Below are 11,409 nucleotides of genomic sequence, written 5' to 3' on the forward strand. Positions count from 1 at the left end.
AGTTCTAGCAGCATTTAAATGTTTTTCATACAGAAATTTTAAAACCTGGTGAATTGTTCACAATTTTCATGCTGAAAGACAGTCTGTCAAACTGAAATAGCAGCACAATGCAAGCCATTTTGTGACTCAGATCTTGATTGCAGACAGCTGAGATTCAATAGCTAAGGGGGAACTGAGGACACCATCCAGACGTCTGTAATAATTCCCCTACTTTTTTTTCCTGCTAACTTGAATACCGCATCAGTGTGTCTGCCTATTTCGTGTCTCTATAATTAAACAGGACAGCAGCACTGATACACATCTTGATCATAAAAAATTTACCCGCTCACTAAGACTAATGAACATACCAGCAGAGTTATCTGGTCGGAAACTTTGCTTATTATAATTCTGAGGACCCTGGTTCTGACACATACAAATGGCCAACTAAAGCTACTGCAGAGGATCATTATAACCTCAACAATATCCTGGAGACATGGAACACCTTTAGCATGAAGGAGAAGCAGAGAATATCAGGATCAATGGATCCTTCTCCAAAGCTTGGAATCCTGCGAAATTCACATCATATTCTCTCTCTTTCTCTCTCTCTCTCTCTCTCTCTCTCTCTCTCACACACACACACACACACACACACACATATGCACACTCATACATGCATGCATATGCAATTCTTTGAGATGAATCAAGTAATTGTACCTTAATATAGATGTCCCATTTCTGCAGCACTAGGCTGTTTTCGGAAAGTTAAGTAGCAGACTAAATGGCAGTCTGCAACATAGCTGAATTCATAGTGGGCTAAGGAATTATAGTATTGTCCTCGGTCTTAATACAATTCAATGCTCACCCAAACCCACATATGCACCCCAAGACACCACACTTCTGCCAGCACATGAAAACACACAGCCAGCACTCTAAAGTTTTGTTCCTATCATTTCCCATGGCACCTTTAATCATACTCAGTCAGTTTTCATTCTGGACAACACTGCCCAGCATTGATTTGCAAATCTTTACTCAAGGCACTGGAGCTGGCATTTAATTAGGTCATCTTAGTATTCCATCCAAGAGTCTTTTTTTGCCTTTTTCCTTCTGGCTTTCAATGCCCAAAGCAATATCCTGCTTAGAAGATCCCAATCTCATTTCAATCCCCTAATCCTGAGAAGAAATACAGATAGTACTGCTATTTCATGTTATTTTTAGGTTCAAACACAAACATTGTGAGACTGTTTTGAGAATCCTCCCAAGTCTTCCTATGGTGTGCCATCTTCCATTGTCTCTTTCAGGTCCTTGTTAGGCCCACTAAGTGTTCCCGAACGTCCATTCAGCACATCAATAGAACCTGTACACCCTATCCTTAAGCCAAGTTCCATCATCTAACTACATAGCCCCCTACCATGTGTAGTCATGGCCTCATAACTGCAGGAGTTAGAGTGTTCAGGTGCAAACCCTACTTACAGAAGGCTTATTGAGTAATTTTAACTTTTCAAGCAATCACTTTATGCTATTTTGTCATTCCCCAACTAGTTCATCCTTATCTAACAATAGTTATGGAAGATTTTCCATCAACGCCATCAGTCTCAGATAATCTTATACCTGGAAAAGAATTAGAAGTCTAACCCCAACAGTGGGAAGAGTTGAAACTCACCTTAGCATTCTATCAATTTGGAATATGAACTGGTTGCATTTCTAGATCCTCTAGGTATACATTTGGAATAAGATATGGCTGGGCCCTGCCATCCTCACTATCAGGCATTAGATGATGTCATCTATTGACCCAGATGGAAACATCCACTATGAATATCCCTACAATTCAGAATCTTAACAAAATTGACCTAAAATATATAAATGTCAAAGACTGATCCTATCAGAAAGGGTACAACTCTGCCTTTACTATCAGATCAGTACCTCTAATGGTTGTTGAGAGCCACAGCTGAAGGGGCCCCAGCAAACTTCCAGCTGCCAGCAAACTTCCAGAGGTGAGGCAAAGAACCTCACCACCCCGCCTCTGGTACAACGACCTATCCACAGGTGTGGCTGTATGCTGGACCAGTAGTCAATGACGGGTAAGATCCAATTGCAATGGTACCAACCTAAGAGAGGAGGCTGACGCCTTGAGGTCAGCTCATCCGATGATGGGTAAGGACCATATGTACTATTGGACAACCTAAGGCAGGCACGGTCCCTAAGCCACATGCTTGTTGTTTAAACAGAGAGGGGGAGATGTTGAGAGACACATAGACGGGGACCCAGCAAACTTCCAGCTGCCAGCTGATGATTGGCTCACAGCGGCCCCAGCAAACTTCTAGCTGCCAACTGATTGGCTCCTCTGTGGTGATGCTCATTGGGCTGTTTCCCCGCCCTTTCAGACCATGGAGCTGCTCATTGGGGGACATTTTTGGCTCCGTCCACGTGACCCAGCCAATCGGCCTCAAGAGCAGGAGGAGGGGGGAGGTTGAGAGGCTTGTGGGAAGCCAGTGGTGGCAGTTGGGCTCTGAGGGTTTTTCCTGAGGAGCTGTATGGTGTGGTGTGTGTGTTCTAAAAATAAAGCTCGTTTCTTTTGACAAGTGGCTCCTGAGTTGTGCCCAGCCACACTGTGGCAAATGGTGATGTTTCAAGACCCAATCCTATTGTGAATTCCATTATTGATATTCTAGCACTACTGATGTCCAAGTTCACATGGCCCATTCATGTTTTTTCAAAGGTCACAGATACAACAATAAACAAAGAAGAACATGTCTCTGTCCTCATGGAATTGCATGTATGTGGAATAGACACCCAAATAAAAATTTTAAAACATAATGAATATATAAGGTCATGTGGTGATACATGTTACAAATTGAGTAAGGAAAGAGGGCATGTGCACATAATTCATATATATTCACTGGTGATATAATATCAGAATCCAGTCCTGAGTACAATGATACATGCAAATATCATGTATCTCTCTTATGAGATCTGCAAGATCAAAGATCCACAGATGTGTGGCTTCTTTGGAAACAGGATTATCTAAGGTTACTTTCACTTCTAGTTCATAGAGAACAAAAGGCTACTTTCATAGACTCAAATAATTGTTTTGATCAAAATGTACTAGAAAATCTTTTTTTAAAAAATGTTTTCTCTTTACTTCCAACGTCATGCTCTTGGTTTAGCTTTACAAAACATTTTCACACTCTCACATCTTATTCTAGGGATTCATAACTGAACTCCAAAACTCCCAGTCTCTCATCAGTCCGGTTCTTCCTACCGCTACAAAATCATGTTCCAGAAACAAAGATGGCGGCAGGGCATTCTCCCTTTAGAAAACAAAGTGATTTTTGAATTGTAGCCTTTGAAGTTCTCCACAATTTGATACTTGCTGACTTACTGATTTTACTTTCTATGTTAACTTGCCTAAACTGTGACTACCTATCCCCTTTCCAAGATTCCCTTCACCTGTATGACTCCAGGGTAGAATCTGCCACAAGAAAAATCTCCACATCATTTGGAAGGCAGATTAAAGATACAGCCATTCTTCTCCAGAGGTCATTACAGTAGGGCATGAAAACAAACAGTAGCAGAAGTGCTGGCAGGCTCCAGCTTATCCTTGATCTTCCAGTTTCTCATACAGTTACCCAACTGCCAGCTCTGCCGATGGAATCACAGGCCCCTCACAGTGTGTGGAGCAGCAGACTTCCAGATTCTTCTCCAAAGAAGCTAGAGGGACCAACATTCCCAGATCCCTTTGCCTACTGCAATCTGCCTGCTCTCATCGGTGGTTTTGCGGTCCTGAGGGTTGATTTCTCTCTGATTCTACAATTCTCCTTTCAGACCTTTAGTTCCCAAGTGTCTTCTATGGTTGTGTGCCATCTTACTCCTAAAATATATCTCTTATTCAACAATACTCAAAGTGATCCTGCGTCCTTTATTATTCCCAGATAAACAAACACACACATACACACAGAGGCCACACCCTGCCAAAGCATTTTTTTTAAAATAAACTTCTATTAAAGCACATATTATTCCACTATGGATAAGGAAGAATTAGCACTTTTTTCAAATTTTTCACTTTTTTTTTTTCCTTCTGAAATGACTGTGGGAATGGTAGTGTTAAGGGAATGCAATTCCAATACCACTTGTCCGGTATGAAAATACAGTCTGTTCTGCTGCATGTATTTCTCCAACACTCTAGCACTGATTACCTCCTACCCAAAACTAGGAGATAATGGAAGTTCACATGTGCTTTTTTTTCTAGGAAAAAGAATAGAATAGAATTATAACTTTCATCAAGAGAGAGAAAAGCCCTCAGTGCAGTGGCTACAATGATAGAAACCCTTTTAACACTGCTTTAAGAAAAGTAAAATGAGAACTTCATGTGGGGGCTCTTCAGAGGTGCTAGCTGCCTGGTTTTGCATAGCTGTCAGCTCCACAGCTGTCTCTCTTCCTCTGGTGACCCCTAAACGTCAGCCTCTCTGGCTCAGAGCTCAACTGTGTCTGCATCATCTGAGTACCCAAAAATCAGCATTTCCAATCTATTGTTATGGCAATCAAAAAAATAAATACATCCCCTGAGGGGAACACCAGCCACATTGAGCTGTCTGCCTTTGCTGTTTGTGGTGTATTTCCAGATATTCAAACAATAGTTAATACCGTATTAAAATTATATAGGAATTTAAATTTCTGCCTTCTATCTTTTTCCAATAAGTACTGTTATTTTTAGTGTGAAATTCTGAAGAACAAAAGATTAATTAGGGGAGGGGGAGTGTAAGGGGGTGGAAAGGATTGAATGATATGGACATTATTACCCCTATATATGGATACGAATGCACAAATGGTATAACTCTATATCATGTGCAACCAGATGCATGAAAAGTTGTGCTCCAGTGTAAAAAAAAAAATAAAATAAAAACTATTTTTTTAAAAAAAAAAGATTATTCAAGAGCATGTATCTGGCAGAAATATCTATGCAGGCCATTATTTTTATATGACTTTATGATGCATGAATATTGATACTTGTTTAATTGATTAATTTATGTACATGTTCATAATTGTGCAAAGTATATTACATAGGTCCATGTATATCTTGTATCCTGACTTCCAGTCCTCCTATGAGTTGGGAACTGCCTCAACTTATGGAAAAACATTGAGTGAAACTGACAAAATTTCCGCTTTAATAGAATCTGTAGATCGTAGGAAAGACAGATTATTAAAACTCTACTACAATCTTGCTTGGATGATAATGAAAATGGAGGGCTTAATGGAAAGCTACTATAGAGCGAATGTAAGGTGGTCATTCAGGAACATTCTCTGGAAGAAAGACATGTTTATAAATAAGATCTGAAAGGTAAGGTGATCTGCAGAAGAATGAGGAGGTGGTGAAAGAGACTGGCCTGCAAATAGACATCTGGGTCTCAGTGGCATCCTGCCGGTGTTTGAATCTGTAGAGTACGTGTAGTTGTTCAAGGCGAGTATGTGAAGTAAGAAAAAAATAATTTTTAAAAACTGGGATACCAATAATTAGGAAGAAAAAAGAGGGGAAAGTCTGAAGAGAAGATGGATGGGGGGAAAGGATGTCAGAAAGCATAACACCGTGGAAGCTAAATGAAGTGTTCATTTCAAAAGAGGAAAATTGGTCTTTGTGATCAAAAAAAGTTTTGTGTTTTCAGACCGAATTGTGTGTGGTCCCCTTTCCACATATGGCATTAACAATTTCAATGAGATCAGTTCTAGAGAATGGGCATGGTAGAGATCACAATGTGGTGAGGAAGGTAGAGAAGGAAGCTAAGGGTTGTAAAAGGAGTGGAAGGTGATTAGTTTGTGAAAAGAAGGAGGTAGATGATGCAATAGTGTGTGGGAGGAGGGACAGAAGGCAGAAGAGTTTTAAACACAGTTGTATATTTGTATCCACCTGTCTGTGTACTTGCCTCACCTCCTCATGACCTTTCTTCCTTGAGTAACCATTACAACTTCATCACTAGGACTTCATCTCTTATCTCCCAAGCTTCTTCAACTTCTAATTTTGGTCCCTGCCCTCAGCAGCCACTGAGGCTATTTCCTCAGCTTCTCTGCTACTTAGATTTGCAGGGGCACCACTCCCATAATACCTCCAGAACTTCCTGACATTCTTTGATATGGCTTTTCTGTTTTCCCTATGGCTGGAACCACTGTCATAAGGAAATATTTCAGTGGTCTACCAAGGGAAGATAGGCCCTTGAGTATGCGTAAGGATGGCCTTAGACTAAGCAACTCCATTTTTAAAAACCTGCAGTCTCCCCAGGCACAAGCCTACAGTGCCCTCCAATAACTCATCAGGCATAGCCTGATAAAAATAAGTCACTTGCCACAACCCTGATAAGAGTCAGTGTGAAGTCACTTGGTATAAACATGTCATTTGCCTTAACCCAGATAAGAGTCAGAAGTGTAAAATCAGGATGGAAACCACCAAACCACGTGTCTTGGCTCTAAAATGTAAAATGTCACTAAGAAACCTGGTAACAGCTGATAGGGACCCAAAGGGTGAGCAGAAGCCCCCCCCCCCCCAGCCCCCTCCAAATTAGTATAAATAATGGGGCAAATGAACAGACATTCAAACCAGCCGACACTGATGCACACATGTGGGAGAGCCTGATGAGGACCTGGACTGACATCCCAATTCTTCTCATCATCTGCCTTATCCTCTGCATTGTCCTCACCATTCTCAAACTCTACAGCAGCCTCTTGACTCTGGTGAGAATGGCGATATCTCCTTATGGCCATCTCCTCAACCAGCCATCAACTCTTCTCCAGAAGAAGACCCCACTAACCTGCTAACCTGATCACTGTGGTCTGAGTGACTGTGCGTCTCCTGGACTTAAGAACTAAGACTTAAAACTTTAGACCTGGCACTTGAGTTTGGCATGCAGAGGGAATGTCTGTAACAAGTCTGTCATGATTAAGTATGTTTGCAGTGCTTAGAGTTGATTTAAGGTTTATCTTGAATTAAGTGTGTCCATTATTGTGTTTGTGGTGCCCAGCATTAAGGATTGCCATTTCTTGATTAAGAAGCTATTGAGTGAAATTGTATTGAGTAATGTGTATGAATAAAGCATTGAAAAGGGCATAAGTGCATGGACATTATTTATTTCTCCCCTTGGCTACATGTGTCCCACCTTTGCCCATCATGACAGGATGTTACAGAGACCTCCTATTTTGGAACTTGAAACATTTGATTAGTATTTTCAAGTGTTTCATTTAAAATCCCTGGGACATTCGAACATGTGCCTGAACTTCAATGTTTTTGTCTCTTATGGTGATTTTTTGTTGTTCTATGAAGAAACCTGCTTCACCAAATGGACTCCAACTTGGGGAAATATTTATTTCATCTTCATTCATTGTTTCCTAAACCCCCTTATCTTTCTTCCCATGGACATTTAGTGGTTCTGGTGATACCTCAGGAATGCAAGGGAGGCATGCAAATTACATGTCATTATTCTTAACAAACACCCGTTTTCATCCTCTTGCCAATTAAGGACAAATTGTTGTTAATCCTCCCCACCTTTAACTGCCCCCTAAAATGAAATTTGGGAATCCATATTAAAGAAAACCAAAAGTAAATACTACCTTAAAAGAGTAGTGTAAAATGTGCAGTGTATTTCTAAACATCTCATCATAGCAAAAAAAAAAAAAAAATCATCAAAGGGAAACCAGTCAAGGTTAAAAGCAGCACTGAAAAGTGATTCATTTGGTAAACAAGAGTAGGTATAATTATCACAAAAGCAAACTTTGCTAAGGGGATAACTGTCAGAGCTCTTGCAGTAAAAGGTGTCTTTACCATTTTAATCCGACAGGCTAAGAGTTCCCTAGTGAAAACAATTCTCAATAAAATCACAAATGTAACTATGGTATTCTTTTAAACTTTCATTTCAGTCATGGCTACCAAAACAAGCTTAGTATTTACAATTCAAATGACCCTGGTAGATTGGCTGATAAGGCTGATAATACGGATTATGAAAAATCTTTTAGCACTGCATTTTTATGTATTGGCAATACTCTGTATCAGCAACAACACTTTAAAGAGTTTTGTTTATTTGCTTATTAGAAGCTGAATGAGCCTGACCCTTCAAAGAAACCAAAGTCAAATTTTAGTTTGATACAAGTCTGCCTTCAGACACTGTTCAATTAAGGATACACTCGAGGGAGACCCCAGGTGATTACTGGCTGTACCCTGTAACAGAACCTTCTAGTATATGTGTATCACTGCTGAACAGATCTCATGAGTTTTCAAATAAATTTCTCATTTGAAAAAGAAGGATATTGAATTCAAGAAAGAAGTACCTTGTTCTAACTCATACATAACCTTGATAAGCCTGGTACAAACCCTGGAGTCTTGACACTCAAGCCACTGTTTCTTATTCTAGAACACCTTGCAAATCTGTCTATTTGAACGTTCCTTGGTGAAGGTAATATTGTCTCTGCCTTCTATGATATAGCATCCACTGGCCAAAGATGGCTGCTAAGCTGTTGAAATGTGATTAGTCTGAATTAAAATGAAATGAGTACTTGTTTATAATCTTAACTAATTCAAATTTAAATGGGCATATTTCAGCTTAGCTCTTGGCCACCATACTATTCCGTACAGAAAGAGCATGAAGCATCCATCCACTGGGAAGTGCCAGGGTATTCTCTGTCTCCACCTGTTTTTGGTTAAGCTGGCACAGGAGTGGAGAGAAATGAGATTCATGTGTTACCTCTTTGAAATAGGAGCTATGACTTGTGCTTTTATTTCTCATAGATTCCAACACCTGGCTTTATAGAGTAGGCACAAAACATTCTGTTGATGCTGTATCTATTTGCTTTTAAAAATGCCAGGTGCAGAAAAGAAAACAGATTAGAAATTCGCCTCCCCCTCCCCCACCCCACACACACAAGTTGCCCTACTTGTACTTTTCTACTGTGAAAGAAGCATGCTCCTTCCTTAATGTTGACTAAACCTTCTTTCAGCAGGGGGCACCTATGCACAAAGGTCTAACCTAACCTGAGCTTAATTTGCATGTACTACAGCTATGAGTGGTATTCAATATCCTGAGCCAGATAGCACAAATCAATCACTCTTGATCAACTCACCTCCTCCAGTGTTGACATAATTTAAGGCACATCCTCTCTTTATAAGCCATTTACCTAAGTCAAGGGAAGAAACTCAGTAAGGTCGACTCACTTTTTGAAATGAAAAAATGGAAAATATTATTGATTTTACTTTTCAGATAGTTAAATGGTAAGTGTAAGTTTTCCATGGTTTAAAATAGAAAGAAATGTAGTAGGAATGCTAGAAACAGACCACAGCCACAGGATGGTCTTTAGTTATCAGTCCTTTTTGTTACAACCATTATGTTTCTCAAATTTCTCTCCTGAAGCCCTTCAAATACAAATAAAATTAGCTCCTACTGCAGCATGCTAGTCTTATCTAGTTTGCTTTATGTTAATTTATTTGTTTCTAGAAAGCAGGGACATTGATGCTGTTTATTAGCAAATAATTATCCTTTTCCTAGGACATGTCTTCTTTCCTGTTTTTTTTTTTTTCAAATAAAAATGCTTTTAAAGATTTACAGAAATGGATGACTTAGAACAACTACCATCAGTCAAAAACTCTTGTTGAATACATCTCAGGGGAGCTACTTTACAAATCCTTGCAATGCATGTCAAATTCCATCCACTTCTTAAGAGGCCAAAAGGTCTTTTGACAGGGGCTCAGAATTGTTTCATCTCCTTAAGCTGCCCTCTTTGAAGAAAGCAGTTTTGATGCTCTGAAAACTAGCATTTATATCCATTGCTCCCAGTCCCCAAGGATCATAATTTCTTTGAACTGAAGATTCAATGATGTTACCTAGGTGGTTTATATAAAGAAAATTTTGGTGTTTCTATATAACCTAGTATTGTTCCAAACATTCTTCTTTTAACTCAAGTGACCATTGTATATCATATACTTACCTGTCTATCAGCCTTCTTCCCCTAATTAATGGAAATTGGTCATTATTTGTGGAAATTTGTCCTCAACAACTGAATTTTATGCTATACACCATCAGCTATGGATTTGAAGAACTTTATCACCAACTCTGGGGATATTGAGCAAACATTCAATTAATAAAATATGAAAGGAAAAATATAGTACTGTAAATATTGTCTTCTGTGTTTAAATGCTACATTGTTGCTAGTTACAATAGCAATGAGTTTCTCAATGTTACATTTAGAGATGTCCTAAATCATTGTGGCAATTACTGAGGTTTTGGGAGTTTGCAGTCAGCAGTACCATAATTTTCCCATAATAGGCTTAAGAATTGGTCTGTCATCCTTCCTTCAGAGCCTTCAAATGAATGATATAAGCCCAAGATGCTATCTTTAGATCTCAGGTATAGCCATGAACAGAATATATATAGAGAGAGAGATATACAAAGATTTGGGGGATTCTAAGCTTATGCTTAGCACAGTTTCTGAAAGGGACTAACCCTACCGAGCTTTCCAAATCCCCAAGGCCCAATTATATTTCTTAGCTCTGGCAACACTTTTCAGATGTTTTCACCACTGCTGGTGAACACAGATAACATTGGGGTCATGGATGATAGGGATTTTTGAAAAGCAGGTCATAAAATATTAAGTTAATTATAATTCATTAATGATTATAATCATTGTTGCCTGGAGAGGTTAATATTGTTCACAAAATCATATAATATCAGAGCTGAGACATCCTCAGATGTAAAATAGGCTAAAAGGTTTGCTGCAGTTTAATCTTCCTTCCATATTGAAGTTCTTCAACTATTTTAAGACAGCTCTCATCTCAGCCCCTAGAGTTTTCTCTCCTCTAAGCTAAATATTTCCAGTTTCTTTCTACTGCTCTTAATATATGGCTCCCCACCCCCTACTTCCATCCAATCTCAGTCGCATTTCAAAGCTAATAGAGCCTGCATTTGTCTTTAAACCAAGCATGTCACACTTGATTCATATTGAACTTATAGTCAAATTGAAATTCCTGAGGTTTTTTGCATGTGCTCCTTTGATAGCATCTCCTATCTCATTTTATCCCACTATATTTTTTAAACTAAGAGCCATGCTTCATAGACACTTTTGCAAAATACAGATCATCTATTGTCTCAGTCTGCTGTTATCTTCTTATATTTTAATTTTATTAAATAATCTCAAAAGAATATTTAACATATTTGTATCTAAAGCAACAAAAACATTCATGTGTGATAAAACTTGGGGGAAAAAGGAAAAAGAACCACATACTTTCATTACTTTTCTCTATAGGTCAGAAGAGGGGTTTATAGATCACAATAAGTAAAGCTATATGATCATTATTCTTTGATTTACATGTTCCTAACTCAAAATTGTCCTAGATGCTCTTAAAGAAAGACATTTATACCTGAGTTTCTGCCCACTATAAAAAAATTAAAAGCTAATTTTAATAAG

General features: G+C 38.9%; 1 long non-coding RNA gene across 1 annotated transcript in view; it reads right to left on the minus strand.

Annotated features, from left to right (window-relative positions):
* LOC131423671 (uncharacterized) overlaps nt 1-947 on the minus strand; it is a 36,552-nt gene extending 35,605 nt beyond the window's left edge. Inside the window, exon 1 of the long non-coding RNA XR_009225531.1 lies at nt 694-947. This is a non-coding gene — a long non-coding RNA (uncharacterized LOC131423671). The remainder of the gene's footprint in view (nt 1-693) is intronic.
* Nucleotides 948-11,409: the final 10,462 nt, after the last annotated feature.

The sequence above is a fragment of the Marmota monax genome, unplaced genomic scaffold (assembly GCF_021218885.2).
Source record: "Marmota monax isolate L192 unplaced genomic scaffold, Marmota_monax_Labrador192_F-V1.1 WCK01_AAM20220418_F8-fsc00016, whole genome shotgun sequence".
NCBI lineage: Eukaryota > Metazoa > Chordata > Mammalia > Rodentia > Sciuridae > Marmota > Marmota monax.